Consider the following 17539-nt stretch of genomic DNA (forward strand, 5'->3'; position numbering starts at 1 on the left):
GGTAGGAAAGAAATGAATGAAGTCATAGGCAGAAGTTCAAAGATTGTTTTTCCTTAAGTTTTCTAGGAGAAATTTGACTCTGCTGCTGCTGCTGTGCGACCCCATAGAGGGCAGCACACCAGGCTCCCCCGTCTCTGGGACTCTCCAGGCAAGAACACTGGAGTGGGTTGCCATTTCCTTCTCCAATGTATGAAAGTGAAAAGTGAAAGTGAAGTTGCTCAGTCGTCTGACTCTTCGCGACCCCATGGACTGCAGCCTTCCAGGCTCCTCCATCCATGGGATTTTCCAGGCAAGAGTACTGGAGTGGGATGCCATTGCCTTCTCCGAATTTCCCTCTAGCGTCCCTTAAAAACATTTTCTAGGACTTCCCTGGTTCAGTGGTTAGGAATCTGTTTGCCAGTGCAAGGAACACAGGTTTGATCCTTGGTTCAGGAAGGTTCCACATGCCCCAGGGCAACTAAGCCCATGCGCCACAGCTACTGAACCTGTACTCTAGAGCCCCTGCTCTGCAACAAGAAAAGCCACACACCGCACTGAGAAGCCTGCACACCTCAACTGGAGAGCAACCCCCACTCGCTAGTTAGAGAAAGCCCATGTTCCATGCTCCCTACTGCCATGCCACCTAAGCAACACAAGCACAGATCTCTGACTGACCATCCAGCGAAGACCTGTGAGGGCTTCAGGGAAGAAAGGGTTCATAGCAAAGCAGCACAGAAAAAAGTAAACATTTTACCACTAACTGAATTTTTTACCTCTTTGGCTGTATTACTCACTTCGGCAATGGTCTTTTTCACAAGTCTTTATACTCTTTCTACCCTTCAGGAAACTGATAAACCCTTGGGCAAAATCCGTCTTGAAACTGTGTAAGCCTGAATTTCCAAAGCAAACAAAAGAAAGAAGGGTGGGAAGAAGCTAGGGAGGGGAGAAGGAGGAGAGAGGGAGGGAGAAGGCGGGAGAGGGAGAGTGAGAAGGAAAGGAAGAAAAAGAAAAGGAAGTGAGGGAGGGAGGAAGAAAGGGAGAAAAGAGAGAGAAAGAAAGGAGAGAAAATCTGAAGACACTGTCTACACTTCATCCTGACCTGTTTACATCATATGCTGCCCACATTCAGTCCAGAAGCAACTGTGGGAAAAATGATGCAACCTCAGATGTTTAGGACGTCAGGACTGCAGCCAGAGAATTTTCACAGCATTCATGGAGGCTAGCCAGACTTCAGCTTTGGCCAGACACTTAGAGATGATTCCACGCTGAATTCTCTCTTGCCAGTACTAGAATCCGCAGGACTCTGATTGACTCTTCCACAGTTTGACTGCCATGTTCATCACACTCTTCCAGTTTACATTTTGAGGGAAAGGGGAAAAGTAATTAGAGAAATAGACCAGTTAGATAATTTGAGGCCGCAATATTGAAATAAAGAATTTTCTTGAGTTCACTGCACCACCTGGGAAGCCCAATTACTTTAGTATTCTTCTCTAAAAAAATTAGGACATTTTTCTCTGCTATAATACCTTAATTGTACATTACACAATTAACATTCATTCCTTAACATCCACCTATACAATAGTCAAACTTTCCCAATTATTTTCAAAAGGCAAAATTGTAGCAAGTCAAGACCCAATTAAAGTCCACAACTTACATGTAACTGCTATGTCTATCAGTCTCTTAATTGCTTATCTTGATTAAGATAACTCCTGATTCTCCATTTTATTTCATGACATTAACCTATGGAAGAAACTTGGTCAGTTATCCACACTTCTAGTTGATATCTGATCATTGACTATTCTGTATTTTAAAATCATTGATAAGATAAAATATTATGTATCCTCTCATCAATATTTATTTACAACAAGGCTTAGAGTAAGTAAAATAAGGAATATCAAATTTGGAGTTAAAACCATGAATCCTGTATCATTTCCTGGTAGCTCAGCTGATAAAGAATCTGCCTGCAATGCAGGAGACCTCGGTTCAGTTCCTGGGTCAGGAAGATTCCCTGGAGAAGGGATAAGCTACCCACTCCAGTATTCTTGGGCTTCCCTGGTAGCTCAGACGGTAAATGGTAAAGAATCTGCCCGCAATGCGGGAGATCTGTGTTCAATCCCTGGGTTGGGAAGATCCCCTGGAGGAGGGCATGGCAGCTCATACTTGCCTGGTGAACCCTCATGGACAGAGGAGCCTGGTGGGCTACAGTCCACAGAGTCAGACATGACTAAGCACAGCACTTTTTGTTGCAAATAGCAGAAATCAGTCTTGACTAGATTAAATGGGCAATTTAATTGAAATTTGTTACTTATGAATTATATTTTCCTGCCTATAAAATCTCAGATTAAAAATAGCTTAAGCAGAAGTCTACAAAAGAAGTCTAGAGGAGGTCAGCCCAGGTCTGGCATGGCAGATTCACAGCAGGGGCCCACTCTCTCTCTCCACTGCAGTGCAGTTATGTGGTTTTCATCTCAAGGTTGCAACCAAGTTACATTCCCATCTTGCCATCCAATCCCATCATTTTATGGCAAATAAAAGGGGAAAGAGTGGGAAGAGTGACAGCTTTTATTTTCTTGAGCTCCAAAAACACTGCAGATGGTGAGTGCAGCCATGAAATTCAAAGACAATTGTTCCCTGGAAGGAAAACTATGACAAATCTACACAGCATATTAAAAACCAGAGACATCACTTTGCCAGCAAAGGACCATCTAGTCTAAGCTTTGGTTTTTTAAACCAGTAGCTGTGACTACTGGATTTTCCAGTAGTCATATACAGGTGTGAGAGCTTGACCAGAAAGAAGACTGTTGTTGCTAAGTTGTGTCCAACTCTTTGTGACCCCATGGACTAGACCATTCCAGGCTTCCCTGTCATTCACTATCTCCTGGAGTTTGCTCAAACTCACAGCCATTGAGTTGGTGATGTGATCCAACCATCTTATCTTCTGTCAGCCTCTTCTCCTCTTGCCCTCAATCTTTTCCCAGCATCAGTGTCTTTTCCAATAAGCTGGCTCTTAAGCATCATGTGACCAAAGTATTGGAGCTTCAGTTTCAGCATCAGACCTTCCAATGAAGGTTCAGGTTTGATTTCCTTTAGGATTGACTGGTTTATCTCTTTGCAGTCCAAGGCACTCTCAAGAGTCTTTTCCAGCACCATAATTCAAAAGCATCAATTCTTCTGTGCTCAGCTTTCTTTTAAGTCCAGCTTTCACATCCATACATGACAACAGGAAAAACCATAACTTTGACTATAAGGATGTTTGTCAGCAAAGTGATGTCTCTGCTTTTTAATATGCTATCTAGATTTGTCATAGCTTTTCTTCCAAGGAGCAAGTGTCTTTTAATTTCGTGGCTGCAGTCACAGTCTGCAGTGATTTTGGAGCCCAAGAAAATAAAATCTGTCACTGTTTCCACTTTTTCCTCATAAATTTGCCACGAAGTGATGGGAGCAGATGTCATGATCTTCGTTTTTTGAATGTTTAGATTTAGGCCAGCTTTTTTACTCTCCTCTTCCACCCTCATCAAGAGGCCCTTTAGTTTCTCCTCATTTTCTGCCTTTAGAGTGGTATCATCTGCATATTTGTCCAGGGAGATCAAACCAGTCAATCTTAAGGGAAATTAACCCTAAACACATGTTGGAAGGACTGATGCTGAAGCTGAAACTCCAGTATTTTGGTCATCTGATGTGAACAGCTGACTGACTGGAAAAGTCCCTGAGGCTTGGAAAGACTGAGGGCAGAAGGAGAAGAGGGTGTCAGAGGATGAGATGGCTAGATGGCATTACTGATGCAATGAACATAAACTTGGGCAAACTTTGGGAGATGGTGAGGGACAGAGAGACCTGGTGTGCTACAGTCTGTGGGTCCGCAAACAGTCGGACATGACAGGGCCACTGAACAACAACAACAATATCTGCATATTTCAGGTTGTTGATATTTCTCTTGGCAATCTTGATTCCAGCTTGTGTTTCATCCGGCCCAGCATTTCACATGATGTACTCTGCACAGAAGTTAAATAAGCAGGGTGACAATATACAGCCTTGACGTATTCCTGTTGTTTCATGTCCAGTTCTAACTGTTGTTTCTTGACCTGCATACAGGTTTCTCAGGAGGCAGGTAAGGTGGTCTGGTATTTCCATCTCTTGAAGAATTTTCCAGTTTGCTGTGATCCACACAATCAAAGGCTTTAGTGTAGTCAATGAAGCAGATGTTTTTCTGGGATTCACTTGCTTTTTCTATAATCCAGCAGATATTGGCAATCTGATCTCTGGTTCCTCTGCCTCTTTGAAATACAGCTTGTACATCTGAAAGTTGTTGGTTCATGTACTGTTGAAGCTTGAAGGATTTTGAAGATTACCTTGCTACATGTGATTTGAGTGCAACTGTACAGTAGTTTGAACATTCTTTGGAGCTGTCTTTCTTTGAGATTAGAAAGAAAACGGACCTTTTCCAGTCTGTGGCTATTGCTGAATTTCCCAAATTTGCTGGCATATTGAGTGCAGCACTTTAACAGCATCTTCTTTTAGGATTTGAAATAGCTCAGCTGGAATTTCATCACCTCCACTCATTTATTTATAGTGGTGCTTCTCTAGGCCCACTTGACTTCACACTCCAGGATATCTGGCTCTAGACGAGTGACCATCTAGGTTATACTATGACCATTGTGGTTATCTGGGTCATTAAGACCTTTTTTGCATAGTTCTTCTGTGTATTCTTGCCACCCCGTCTTAATATCTTCTGTTTCTGTTAGGTCCTTGCGATTTCTGTTCTTTACTGTGCCCATCTTTGCATGAAAATTTCTCTTGATATCTCTAATTTTCTTGAACAGATCTCTACCTAGTTTTCCCATTCTACTGTTTTCCTATTTCTTTGCCTTGTTCACTTAAGAAAGCTTGTTTCTCCTTGCAATTCTCTGGAACTCTGCTTTCAGTTGAGCATATTTCCCCTTTATTCCTTTGCCTTTCACTTTTCTTCAGCTATTTGTAAGGGTTTCTCAGACAACCATTTTGCCTTTGTGCATTTTTTTTCCTTTAGGATGGTTTTGATCACCACCTCCTATACAATGTTAAGAACCTCCATCCATAGTTCTTCAGGCACTCTGTCTATCAGATCTAATGCCTTGAATATTCATCACTTCCACTGTATAATTGTAAGGGATTTTATTTAGGTCATATTTGAATGGCCTAGTGGTTTCCCCTACTTTCTTCAATTTAAGTCTGAATTTTGCAATAAGGAGTTCATGACCTGAGCCACAGTCAGCTCTAGGTCTTTTTTTTTTTTTTTGCTGGCTCTATAAAGCTTCTCCTTCTTCAACTGCAAAGAATATAATCAATCTGATTTTGGTATTGATGATTTTTGTATTGATGATACTGATCTGGTGATGTCCATGAGTAGTCATCTCTTGTGTTGTTGGAAGAGGGTGTTTGCTATGGCCAATATGTTCTCTTGGCAAAACTCTGTTAGCCTTTGCCCTGTTTTTTTGTACTCTAAGTCCAAACATGCCTGTTATTCCATGTATCTCCTGACTTCCTACTTTTGCATTCCAGTCCCCTATGATGAAAAGGACATCTGTTTTTTGGTGTTAGTTCTAGAAGATGTTTAGGTCTTCACAGAACCAGTCAACTTAAGCTTCCTCAGCATTAGTGGTTGGGGCATAGACTTGAATTACTGTGATATTGAATGGTTTGCCTTGGAAACAAACTGAGATTCTTCTGTCATTTTTGAGATTGCACTGAAGCACTGCATTTTGAACTCTTTTGTTGACTAAGCTTATCTCCTGTCCTCATCCATCAGAGGACAGACAGGAGAAGCAAGAACTACAATCCCACAACCACTAGAATGAAACCCACAATCACAGATCACATGGATCACAGCCTTGTGTAACTTAATGAAGCTCTGAGCCATGCAGTGCAGGGACACCCAAGATGGATAGGTCATGGTGGAGGGCTGTGACTAAACGTGGTCCACTGGTGAAAGGAATGGCAATCCACTTCTGTATCCTTGCCTGGAGAACCCTATGAACAGTATGAAAAGGCAAAAAGATGACACTGGAAGATGAGCCCCCCAGGCTGGTAGATATCCATATGCTACTGGAGAAGAATGGAGAAATAGTTCCAGAAAGAATGAGGAGGCTGGGCCAAAGCAGAAACGATGCTTGTTTGTGGATGTGTCTGGTGGAGAAAGTAAAGTCTGATGCTGTAAAGAACAATATTGCAAAGAAAGCTGGAACGGTAGGTCCACAGTTCAAGGTAAATTGGACATTGTCAGGAAGGAAATGGCAAGAGTGAACATCGACAAAGGGAATCAGTGAACTAAAATGGACGGGAATGGGCAAATTTAATTCGGATGACCATTATATCTACTACTGTTGGCAAGAATCCCCTGAAAGAAGTGGAGTAGGCCTCCTAGTCAACAAAGAAGGCTGAGAGCCAAAGAATTGATACTTTCAAATTGTAGTGCTGGGAAGACTCTTGAGAGTCCCTGGGAGTGCAAAGAAATCAAACCAGTCAATCCTAAAGGAAATCAAACCTGAATATTCAATGTAAGGACTGATGCTGAAGCTCCAATACTTTGGCCACTTGATGCAAAGAGCTGACTCATTGGAAAATACGTTGATGCTGGGAAAGATTGAGCGCAGGAGGAGAAGGGGGCAACAGAGGATAAGATGATTAGAGAGCATCACTGACTCAATGGACATGAATTTGAGCAAACTCTGGGAGATAATAGAGGATAGAGGAGCCTGGCCTGCTACCTCTCTATGGGGTCACACAGAGTCAGACACAACTTAGCGACTGAACAACAGCAACAACAAAGTCCTGCTCGTACCCTAATCTTGACAGAGACCCCACCTTTGAACCGCTGTTTAGAAAACCTCATCAAATTCTTCTGAGTTGAGACACACAGTTTTTCTAGGCAGAAGGCTTTGTGTCTCCCTTTGCCTGGCAAGGTAATAAAGCTATCCTTTTCTATTTCACCTAAAACTCTACAAGATTTGATTCTGCACGGGTGTACAGAGAGGGTGAGCTGAGTAGTGCATCCTTAGGGACCATTCTCATGGACAATTTACTTTTCCCCTTTCTTATGGACCTCAGTGCCAGATCTGAAATAATTACAATCCTTGGTTCATGTCCAACTGCCAGCAACAGTCCATGTACACAATTTTTATTTATTTGTAACTTTTTATAATATAATCCATGAACCTACCAGAACTCCAAAACAAAGCTCATATGAACATTCTTGTGCATGCTTTCTGGAGCACACTATGCATTCATTTCTGCTGAACACAGATCTAGAACCAGAATTGCTGGGTCATGTGTTATGCAAATAAGCAACTTTAGTAGATATTGCCGGTTTTCCAAAATGCTTGAACTAATTTGCACTACCACCAGGACTGAATGAAAGTGTGACTTGCTCTAATTGTCAGTACTATTTGTTGTGTTTTCAATTTTCACAATCCTATGGGTATGTAGACTATCTTATTCTTTAACTCTTTAAAAGTTGCCTTGTGCTCTGATTACTTTATACTAGCAAAGGATATGCTCTTGAAAATGTCACCAGCAATTCCCTTCTCTTTCTTTGGCTGTATTGCACAGCTTGTAGGATCTTCGTTCCCCCACCATGGATTGAACCCAGGCTCTCATAAGTGAGAGTAAGGGTTCTTAACTATTGGGCCACAGGGGGATTTGAGATGTCCCTCTTAACTTCTTGATCACCAAATCTAATGACCTTACTTCAAACCTTGCCCTTCATCTCTTAGTAACATCTGACACCACTGATACCACTTTCTTCTTGAAACTATATTCCTTTGATTTCTATGATATTGCATTATCCTAGAAGATACGTGTTTATCCACAATATCAAAATCCAATATACCCTGTAAGAAACAGAAAGGTTTTATTCTATCCATTTGGTGGTAAAAACCTACCCTGAACTATTATGAGACTAATCATGGTTCTTCTCTATCCCACTTAATGTTAAATTTACATAATTCACTAAAGATGAATTAGTACGTGTATTTATTATGAGACACCTGGGCTTTCCAGGTGGCAACAGTGGTAAAGAACCTGCCTGCTAATGCAGGAGACATAAGACACTTGGGTTCGATTCCAGGGTCAGGAAGATCCTCTGGAGGAGGAAATGGCAACCCACTCTAATATTCTTGCCTGGAGAAACCCATGGACAGAGCATCCTGGCAGGCTACAGTCCTTAGGATTGCAAAGAGTTGGACACAACTGCAACAACTTAGCATGCAGCACGTACTGAAACAGGAGGGAAGGGGGCAGGGTAGAACCTCTGAGAGAATAACCTAGCCTGAGGACATGACATAAACTGATTAGAACCAAATGGGTCCAAAATGGCAGATCAGTCAACTTCCACTAGACCTTGAGCCTCAGTACATACTCATTGTAACACAATGGTAAGCTAAATGATACACCCACAGGCACCATGACAGTTCCAAAGCCAACCATCAAAGACCACAAAGTTGATGGTAGCCCAGTTCCTGGAAATCCCCACCTCTTCCCTAAAATAGTTGGAATAATCCTCCCACTCATTGCATGCATGCATGCTAAGTTGCTTCATTCATTCATTCACTTCATTCAGTCGCTCAGTCGTGTCCAACTCTTTGCGACCCCATGAATCTCAGCACGCCAGGCCTCCCTGTCCATCACCAACTCCCAGAGTTCACTCAGACTCACGTCCATCAAGTCTGTGATGCCATCCAGCCATCTCATCCTTGGTCGTCCCCTTCTCCTCCTGTCCCCAATCCCTCCCAGCATCCAAGTCTTTTCCAATGAGTCAACTCTTTGCTTGAGGTGGCCAAAGTACTGGAGTTTCAGCTTTAGCATCACTCCTTCCAAAGAAATCCCAGGGCTGATCTCCTTCAGAATGGACTGGTTGGATCTCCTTGCAGTCCAAGGGACTCTCAAGAGTCTTCTCCAACACCACAGTTCAAAAGCATCAATTCTTCGGCACTCAGCCTTCTTCACAGTCCAACTCTCACATCCATACATGACTACTGGAGAAACCATAGCCTTGACTAGATGGACCTTAGTCGGCAAAGTAATGTCTCTGCTTTTCAACATGCTACCTAGGATGGTCATAACTTTTCTTCCAAGGAGTAAGTGTCTTTTAATTTCATGGCTGCAATCACCATCGGCAGTGATTTTGGAGCCCCAAAAAATAAAGTCTGACACTGTTACCACTGTTTCCCCATCTATTTCCCATGAAGTGATGGGACCAGATGCCATGATCTTCATTTTCTGAATGTTGAGCTTTAAGCCAACTTTTTCGCTCTCCACTTTCACTTTCATCAAGAGGCTTTTTAGTTCTTCTTCACTTTCTACCATAAGGGTGGTGTCATCTGCATATCTGAGGTTATTGATATTTCTCCTGGCAATCTTGATTCCAGCTTGTGTTTCTTCCAGTCCAGCGTTTCTCATGATGTACTCTGCATAGAAGTTAAATAAGCAGGGTGACAATATACAGCCTTGACGTACTCCCTTTTCCTATTTGGAACCAGTCTCTTGTTCCATGTCCAGTTCTAACTGTTGCCTCCTGACCTGCATACAGGTTTCTCAAGAGGCAGGTCAGGTGGCCTGGTATTCCCATCTCTTTCAGAATTTTCCACAGTTTATTGTGATCCACACAGTCAAAGGCTTTGGCATAGTCAATAAAGCAGAAATAGATGTTTTTCTGGAACTCTCTTGCTTTTTCCATGATCCAGCAGATGTAGGCAATTTGATCTCTGGTTCCTCTGCCTTTTCTAAAACCAGCTTGAACATAAGTTGCTTCAGTAGCGTCCAACTCTTTACAACTCTATGGACCACAAGACCCACCAGGCTCCTCTGTCCATGGGATTCTCCAGGCAAGAATACTGGAATGGATAGTCATTCCCTTCTCCAGGGGATCTTCCTGACCCAGGGATCAAATCCAGATCTCTCACATTGCAGATAGATTCTTTATCATCTGAGCCACCAGAGAAGCCCGTCTGACTCTCAGAAGTTTGGGTAAAAATTTGAGGGCTACAGTAGAAAAGGCATAGCCCTTGCAGTCAGATAAACTTGGGTGTGAAAAAACAATTTACTCAACCTCTTGAAACTTCAGTTTTTTTTTCCGCACTCCCCCCCGCCCCTGCCAATCTCTTCTCTAAAACATGGATTGAAATGACTAGCTGATAAGGCTGTGAATATCTTTACTTTTATAAGTAACCCACCTAAAACTCAATACATTGACAACTGAGCTCACTATCCTCCCCTCTCCCTGAACATTTGCTTCTCTGTTTCCTATCTCAGGGCATGGCACTAACTTCCCACCCATTTGCTCAACTCAGAAACTTAAGCATCATCCTTGGTTTTTCCCTCCTTTCCCAGTCCAATAGCAAGTCCTCTCAATCCTATATCCTGCTGCTGCTGCTGCTGCTGCTGAGTCACTTCAGATGTGTCCAACTCTGTGCGACCCCAGAGACGGCAGCCCACCAGGCTCCCCCGTCCCTGGGATTCTCCAGGCAAGAACACTGGAGTCGGTTGCCATTTCCTTCTCCAATGCATGAAAGTGAAAAGTGAAAGTGAAGTCGCTCAGTCGTGTCCGACTCTTAGCGACCCCATGGACTGCAGCCTACCAGGCTCCTCCATCCATGGGATTTTGAGACTTTCTCAATTGTTTATACTTCTCTCCATTCCCACTACCATATTGTCTATTTGATTTTAATAGCCCCCACACTATCTCCAGTCTTCTCTAATATCCATATGAGAAGAGGAAGAAACACCAGGTGTGCGCACATAGAGAAAAAGACATGTGAGGACACAGTGAAAATGCAGCCATTTGCAAGCCAAAGAGAGAGGCCTCAGGAGAATCCAGTTCTGCCAACCTTGATCTTGAACTCCCAACCTCTAGAACTGTGAGAAAGTAAATTTTTGTTGTTAAGTTCTATAGTATTCTGTTATGGCAGTCCTAGCGAATTAATATATAATCCTTCCTCTATCTTCTCACATCATGCTATAATTCTTCCATCAGAATCTTCATCATGTTACATTGTAAAAATCTACTTTATTCTCCATTTCTTCTTTTAGAGTGAAGTACTCCCAAGAGCAGGGATTTGTCTTTCTTCTTCATTACTGCAGCCCTAGATCCTCACAAAGTAGCTAGCACATCGCAGGCGCTCGATCACTTTTTTTTTTTTAGTATTTATTTATTTGGCTGTGCCTAATATTATTTTCAGCATGTGAGGTCTTTGATCTTGCTTTCAGCCTATGGGATCCTTAGTTGTGACATGTGGGGTCAGTTCCCTGACCAGGGATCAAACCTGGGCCCCCCTGCATTGGGAATTTAGAGTCTTAGCCACTGGACCACCACAGAAGTCCCCAAATAAATATTTCTGAATGAACAAATTAATAAAATGACATATGTAAATGTTCTTGCATGGTTAACAACGGATATTAACAGTCCACAATTGTGGTTTACATGTTTTCATTTCTTCTGTTCTTAATTGCTTCTCCCTATCACAAACTCCTTTAGTTGTTGTTGATGTTTAGTCACTAAGTTGCGTCTGATTCTTTTGCGACCCCATGGACTATAGACCACCAGGCTCCTTTGTCCATGGGATTTGCCACGTGGGAATACTAGGGTGGGTTGCCATTTCCCAGGGATCGAACTCACATCTCCTACACTGGTAGGCGAATTCTTTACCACTGAGCCGTCAGAGATGCCCTATGCTCCTTTTCCCATTCAGTAAATGTAACTGCAGTTTGATACTACTATTTAAATTTAGACATGCCCAAGCACACCTAAGATGTTACAGGACAGACTCACCATTTCTGTGTTTGAGGGGCTATGTGGTCTCCTGGGGAGAAGGCGATGGCACCCACTCTAGTACTCTTGCCTGGAAAATCCCATGGACAGAGGAGCCTGGTGGGCTGCAGTCCATGGGGTTGCTAAGAGTCAGACACGACTGAGCGACTTCACTTTCACTTTTCACTTTCATGCATTGGAGAAGGAAATGGCAACCTACTCCAGTGTTCTTGCGTGGAGAATCCCAGGGATGGGGGAGCCTGGTGGGCTGCCGTCTATGGGGTCGCACAGAGTCGGACATGACTGAAGTGACTCAGCAGCAGCAGCAGCAGCAGTGGTCTCCTGGAAATCTAGTCATAATACATTTGACTTTGAAGTAACAAGCCTTTGTGGTCTGTGCAAAGAAGTGACCCAAAGTGTGGTGAAGCTTCTGTTACTAGGAGAGTCTACCAACTTATATTACATTCTAATATAAGCTAGCTCCAAAAAGGGAGTGTATTAATTTGCTAGGATGCTCATAATTAAGTACTATAGACTCAGTGACTTAAAACAGCAGAAATTTATTTTCTTTGAATTCTGGAGGCCAGAAATGAAAAATCAAGGTGTTGGCAAGACTGGTTTCTTCTGGGGCCTAGCTCCTTGACTTCACATTGTCAGCTGTAAATTAGCACTTGCCAAGAACCAGCAACTGCACAACAACTCCGCCTATGCTGCTGCAGCTGCTGACCTTTGACACACCCTGGAGGGAATTCAGGGTGGAGGCTTAGGCATTCTGTGCGCCAGGGAAACAGGTAGAACAGGTCTTTAGATAGTCAGATATTTTCAGTAACTGATTTCTTGATCTCTATCCTTGCATCTCCTCATATCTAGAAAAGAATAGTGGCATCAGCTCCTCATGACTAGCGAAAAACCTTTTGTAAAGTAAGCACTTGATTCCCTGAACTCCCCCTTCACCAAAATTGTATATATTGACCTTCTCCCACTGTCTCTTTGGAGCAGTCTCTTGAGACCTGTCTGAGGTGCTATTTCCTGGGCTGCAGTCCTCATTTTGCCTCAAATAAAACTTAACTTGCAACTCTCACATTGTGCATCACTTTTTAGTTGACAACATGGTCTTACTTTTGTATATATCTCTGTTCTGAATTTCCTCTTAAAAGGACAAGAGTCATATTGGATTAGGGTCCACCCATAGGACTTCATTTTACCTTAATTATCTCTTTAAAGACCCCCTATCCTCTTATCCTTATCAATCAGAGGGCAGACAGAATGAAAACCACAATCACAGAAAACTAACCAAACTGATCACATGGATCATAGCTCTGTAGAACTCAATAAAACTATGAGCCATGCTGGGTAGAGCCACTAAAGATGGGCAGGTCATGGTGGAGATTTCTGACAGAATGTGGTCCACTGGAGAAAAGAATGGCAAGCCACTTCAGCACTCTTGCCTTGAGAACCCCATGAATAGTAGGAAAAGGCAAAAAGATATGACCCTGAAAGATGAACCCCCGAGGTCGGTAGGTACAAAACATGCTACTGGAGAAGAGAGGAGAAATAGAACCAGAAGAAATGAAGAGGTTGAGCCAAAGAAGAAACAATGCCCAGTTGTGAGTGTGTCTGGTAAAGTCCAATGATGTAAAGAATATTGCATAGAAATCTGGAATGTTAGGCCCATGAATCAAGGTAAATTGGAAGTGGTCAAACAGGACATGGCAAGAGTGAACATCAGCATTTTAGGCATCAGTGAACTAAAATGGACAGGAACGGGAGAATTTATTTCAGATAACTGTTATATCTATTAATGTGGGAAAGAATCCCTTAGAAGAAATGAAGTAGACTTCATAGTCAACAAGAGAGTCTGAAATGCAGTATTTGGGTGCAATCTCAAAAATGACAGAGGATCTTGGTTCATTTCCAAGGAAAACCACTCAGTATCACAATAATCCAAGTCTATGCCCCAACCACTAATGCCAAAGAAGCTGAAGTTGAACCATTCTGTGAAGACCTACAAGACCTTCTAGAACTAACACCAAAAAAGAGATGTCCTTTTCATCACAGGGGACTAGAATGCAAAAGTAGGAAGTCAAGAAATACTTGGAGTAACAGGCAGTTTGGACTTAGTGTACAAAATGAAGAAGGGCAAAGGCTAACAGCTTTGCCAACAGAACACACTGGTCATAGCAAACATCCTCGTCTAATAACGTACGAGATGACTCTACATATGGACATCACCAGATGGTGATACCAAGATCAGACTGATTGTATTCTTTCCAACTGAAAATGGAGAAGCTCTATACAGCCAGTGAAAACAAGACCAGGAGCTGATTGTGTGTCAGGTCATGAATTCCTTACTGCAAAATTCAGACTTAAATTGAAGAAAATAGGGAAAACCACTGGCCATTCAAGTAAGACCTAAATCAAATCCCTTATGATTATATGGTAGAAATGATGGATATTCAAGGCATTAGATCTGGTAGACAGAGTGCCTGAAGAACTATGGACAGAGGTTTGTAACACTGTATAGGAGGCGGTGATCAAAACCATCCCTAAGAAAAAGGCACAAAGGCAAAACAGTTGTCTGAGGAGGCCTTACAAACAGCTGAGAAAAGAAGAGAAACAAAAGGCAAAGGAGAAAATGAAAGATATATCCATCTGAATGCAGAGTTCCAAAGAATAGTAAGGAGAGATAAGAAAGTCTTCCTCAGTGATCACTGCAAAGAAATAGAGAAAGACAACAGAATGGGAAAGACTCGAGATCTCTTCAATAAAATTAGAGATATCAAGGGAACATTTCATGCAAAGATGGGCTCAATAAAGGACAGAAATGTTATGGACCTAACAGAAGCAGAAGATATTAAGAAGAGGTGGCAGTAATATACAGAAGAACTATATAAAAAAGATTGTAATGACCCAGATAACCACAATGGTCTGATCACTCACCTAGAGCCAGACATCCTGGAATGTGAAGTCAAATGGACCTTAGGAAAGATCACTATGAACAAAGCTGGTGGAGGTGATGGAATTCCAGCTGAGGTATTTCAAATCCTAACGGAAGGAGCTGTTAAAGTGCTGCATTCAATATGCCAGCAAATTTGGAAAACTCAGCAGTGGCTACAGGACTGACTGGAGAAGGTCAATTTTCATTCCAATCCCAAAGAAAGGCAATGCCAAAGAATGTTCCAACAACCATACAATTGTACTCTTTTCACATGTTAGCAAAGTAATGCTCAAAATTCTCCAATCTAGGTTTCAACAGTATGTGAACCGAGAACTTTCCATATGTTCAAGCTGGATTTAGAAAAGACAAAGGAACCAGACATCAAACTGTCAGCATCTGTTGGATTATAGAAAAAGCAACAGAATTACAGAGAAACATCTACTTCCGCTTCATTGACTACGCTAAGGCCTTTGACTGTGTGGATCACAGCAAACTGTGGAAATTTCATTGAGAGATGGGAATACCAGACCACCTTACCTGCTTCCTGAGAAATCTGTATGCAGGTCAAGAAGAAAGTTAGAACTGAACATGGAACAATAGACTGGTTTGAAATTGGGAAAGGAGTACGTGAAAGCTGTATATTGTCACCCTGCTTATTTAACATATGTGCAGAATATACATGAGAAATGCCACAGTGGATGAAGCACAAACCAGAATCAAGATTGTTGGGAGAAGTAACAATAATCTCAGATATGCAGATGATACCACCCTTATGGCAGAAAGCAAAGAGGAAAAAGCTGGCTTAAAACTCAACATTCAAAAAATGAAGATCATGGCATCCAGCCACATCACTTCATGTTAAATAGATGGGGAAACAATGGAAACAGTAACAGACTTTCTTTTCTTGTATTCCAAAATTACTGCAGATGCGTGAAATTGAAAGATGATTGCAGCCATGAAATTAAAAGATGCTTGCTCCTAGGAAGAAATGCTATGAAAAACCTAGATAGTGTATTAAAAAGCAAAGACATCACTTTGCCAACCAGACATTACTCTGTTAGTTAAAGCTATGGTTTTTCCAGTAGTCGTGTATGGATGTGAGAGATGGACCATCAGGAAGGCTGAGCGCTAAAGAATTGATGCTTTTGAACTGTGGTATTGGAAAAGACTCTTGAGAGTCCCTTGGACTGCAAGGAGATGAATCCTGACTATTCATTGGAAGCACTGATGCTGAATACTTTGGCCACCTGATGCAAAGAGCCACCTCATTAGAAAAGACCCTGATGCTGGGAAAGATTGAAGGCAGGAGGAGAAGGGAACAACAGAGGACAAGATGGTTGGATGGCATACCAACTCAATGGACGTGTTTGAGCAAGCTCTGGGAGATGATGAAAGACAAGGAAGCCGTGCTGCAGTCCACAGGGTCACAAAGAGTCAGACACGACTGAGCGACTGAACAACAGCAACAGGAAACTAAGATCCTGCATGGCATGGCTTAAAAAAAAAAAATTCTACTTAAAATTATTCCTTTATCCTCAACCTACTTCCTGACCTGGATATTCATTCCATTTGTACTCCTGACACAAAAGAGTTGACCAGTTCTAGCTCCTGGCTTTCCTAGTTCAGCTCATGACTCCACCATTCTTTCATCTTTGACCCTTCCTTTTCCTCACTTCCAAAATCCAAAAAAATTACCAATCATGAAGATTTTGCCTTTATAATTTTTCTCAAGGATACCTTCCTTTATTCATGATTCCTCACCTACAAAATGGCTCCCCAGTTTTTCTTGACATGCCAACTAATTCCTCATGTTAGTTAATAATAATTACGATATAAATGATGATGATGATTATGATGACCTGGCTTTGGCCATAATTAGCCCCACTCCCTCAGCTTCAATAAAACAAACAGCTTTAGTAATGACTGAGCTCACAAAGGGGCTTCCAAGGTGGCTCTAGCAGTAAAGAACCCACCTCCAATGCAGGCAGACATAAATAACGCAGATTTGATCCCTGGGTCAGGAAGATCCCCTAGAGATGGTATTGGCAACCCATTCCAGTATTCTTGCCTGGAGAATCCCATGGAGAGAGGAGCCTGGCAGGCTACAGTCCATAGGGTCACAAAGAGTTGGACGTGACTGAAGTGACTTACCATACATGTACATGAGCTCACAGCAGGACCTGAGAAAAACTGATGAATATGGGACAGTCAGGCAGTGAGGTACTATATAGTGATGGAAAACGAATAGCAGTCATACATGTTATCATGCATGAATTTCAACTAAGCTTTAGTGAAAAAAAAAAAAAAAGAAAGTCACAGAAGAACATGTGTGGCATAGTTCCACTTACCAACCACACCATAAACGAGAACAAACAATGTGTTGTTTCAAATAGCAGTCCCTAACCTTTCTGGCACCAGAGACCAGTTTCATGGAAGACAATTTTACCATAACTGGGGGCTACAGGGAAGGGTTTCAGGGTGAAACTATTACATTTATCGTGCACTTTATTTCTATTATTACTACACTGTGCAACGCACCATAATGCAGAATCAGTGGGCACCCTGAGCTTGTTTTCCTACAACTAGATGGTCCCATCTGGGGGTGATGGGAGGCCAGGAGACCAGAAGTGTGTTGCTTATATCCAGTCTACTCCATAATCTTGTTTTTGTTGCTGTCACTGCAGAAGATCCTTCTTCACAAAGATAGAATGTTGGAAATAGAAGCAGGCTTTTCAGTGCTCTTGTGGCAATCTTGGGATACTCCGCCTTGACTTTAATCCAGAATGTATGGAGATTTGAAGTTGTCTGAAACATACTTTTAAGGCCACCATCATTTGCGATCT

The 17539-nt window shown here is 42.2% G+C and overlaps 1 long non-coding RNA gene across 1 annotated transcript in view; it reads right to left on the minus strand.

The window, feature by feature from the left end:
- Positions 955-17539, minus strand: part of LOC108634154 — a 39886-nt gene continuing 23301 nt past the window's right edge. Inside the window, exons 3-4 of the long non-coding RNA XR_001917435.1 lie at positions 1634-1719; positions 955-1325 (exon numbers count right to left, since the gene is read on the minus strand). This is a non-coding gene — a long non-coding RNA (uncharacterized LOC108634154). The remainder of the gene's footprint in view (positions 1326-1633; positions 1720-17539) is intronic.

Source organism: Capra hircus, chromosome 28 (genome assembly GCF_001704415.2).
Source record: "Capra hircus breed San Clemente chromosome 28, ASM170441v1, whole genome shotgun sequence".
In the NCBI taxonomy this organism is placed as follows: Eukaryota; Metazoa; Chordata; class Mammalia; order Artiodactyla; family Bovidae; genus Capra; species Capra hircus.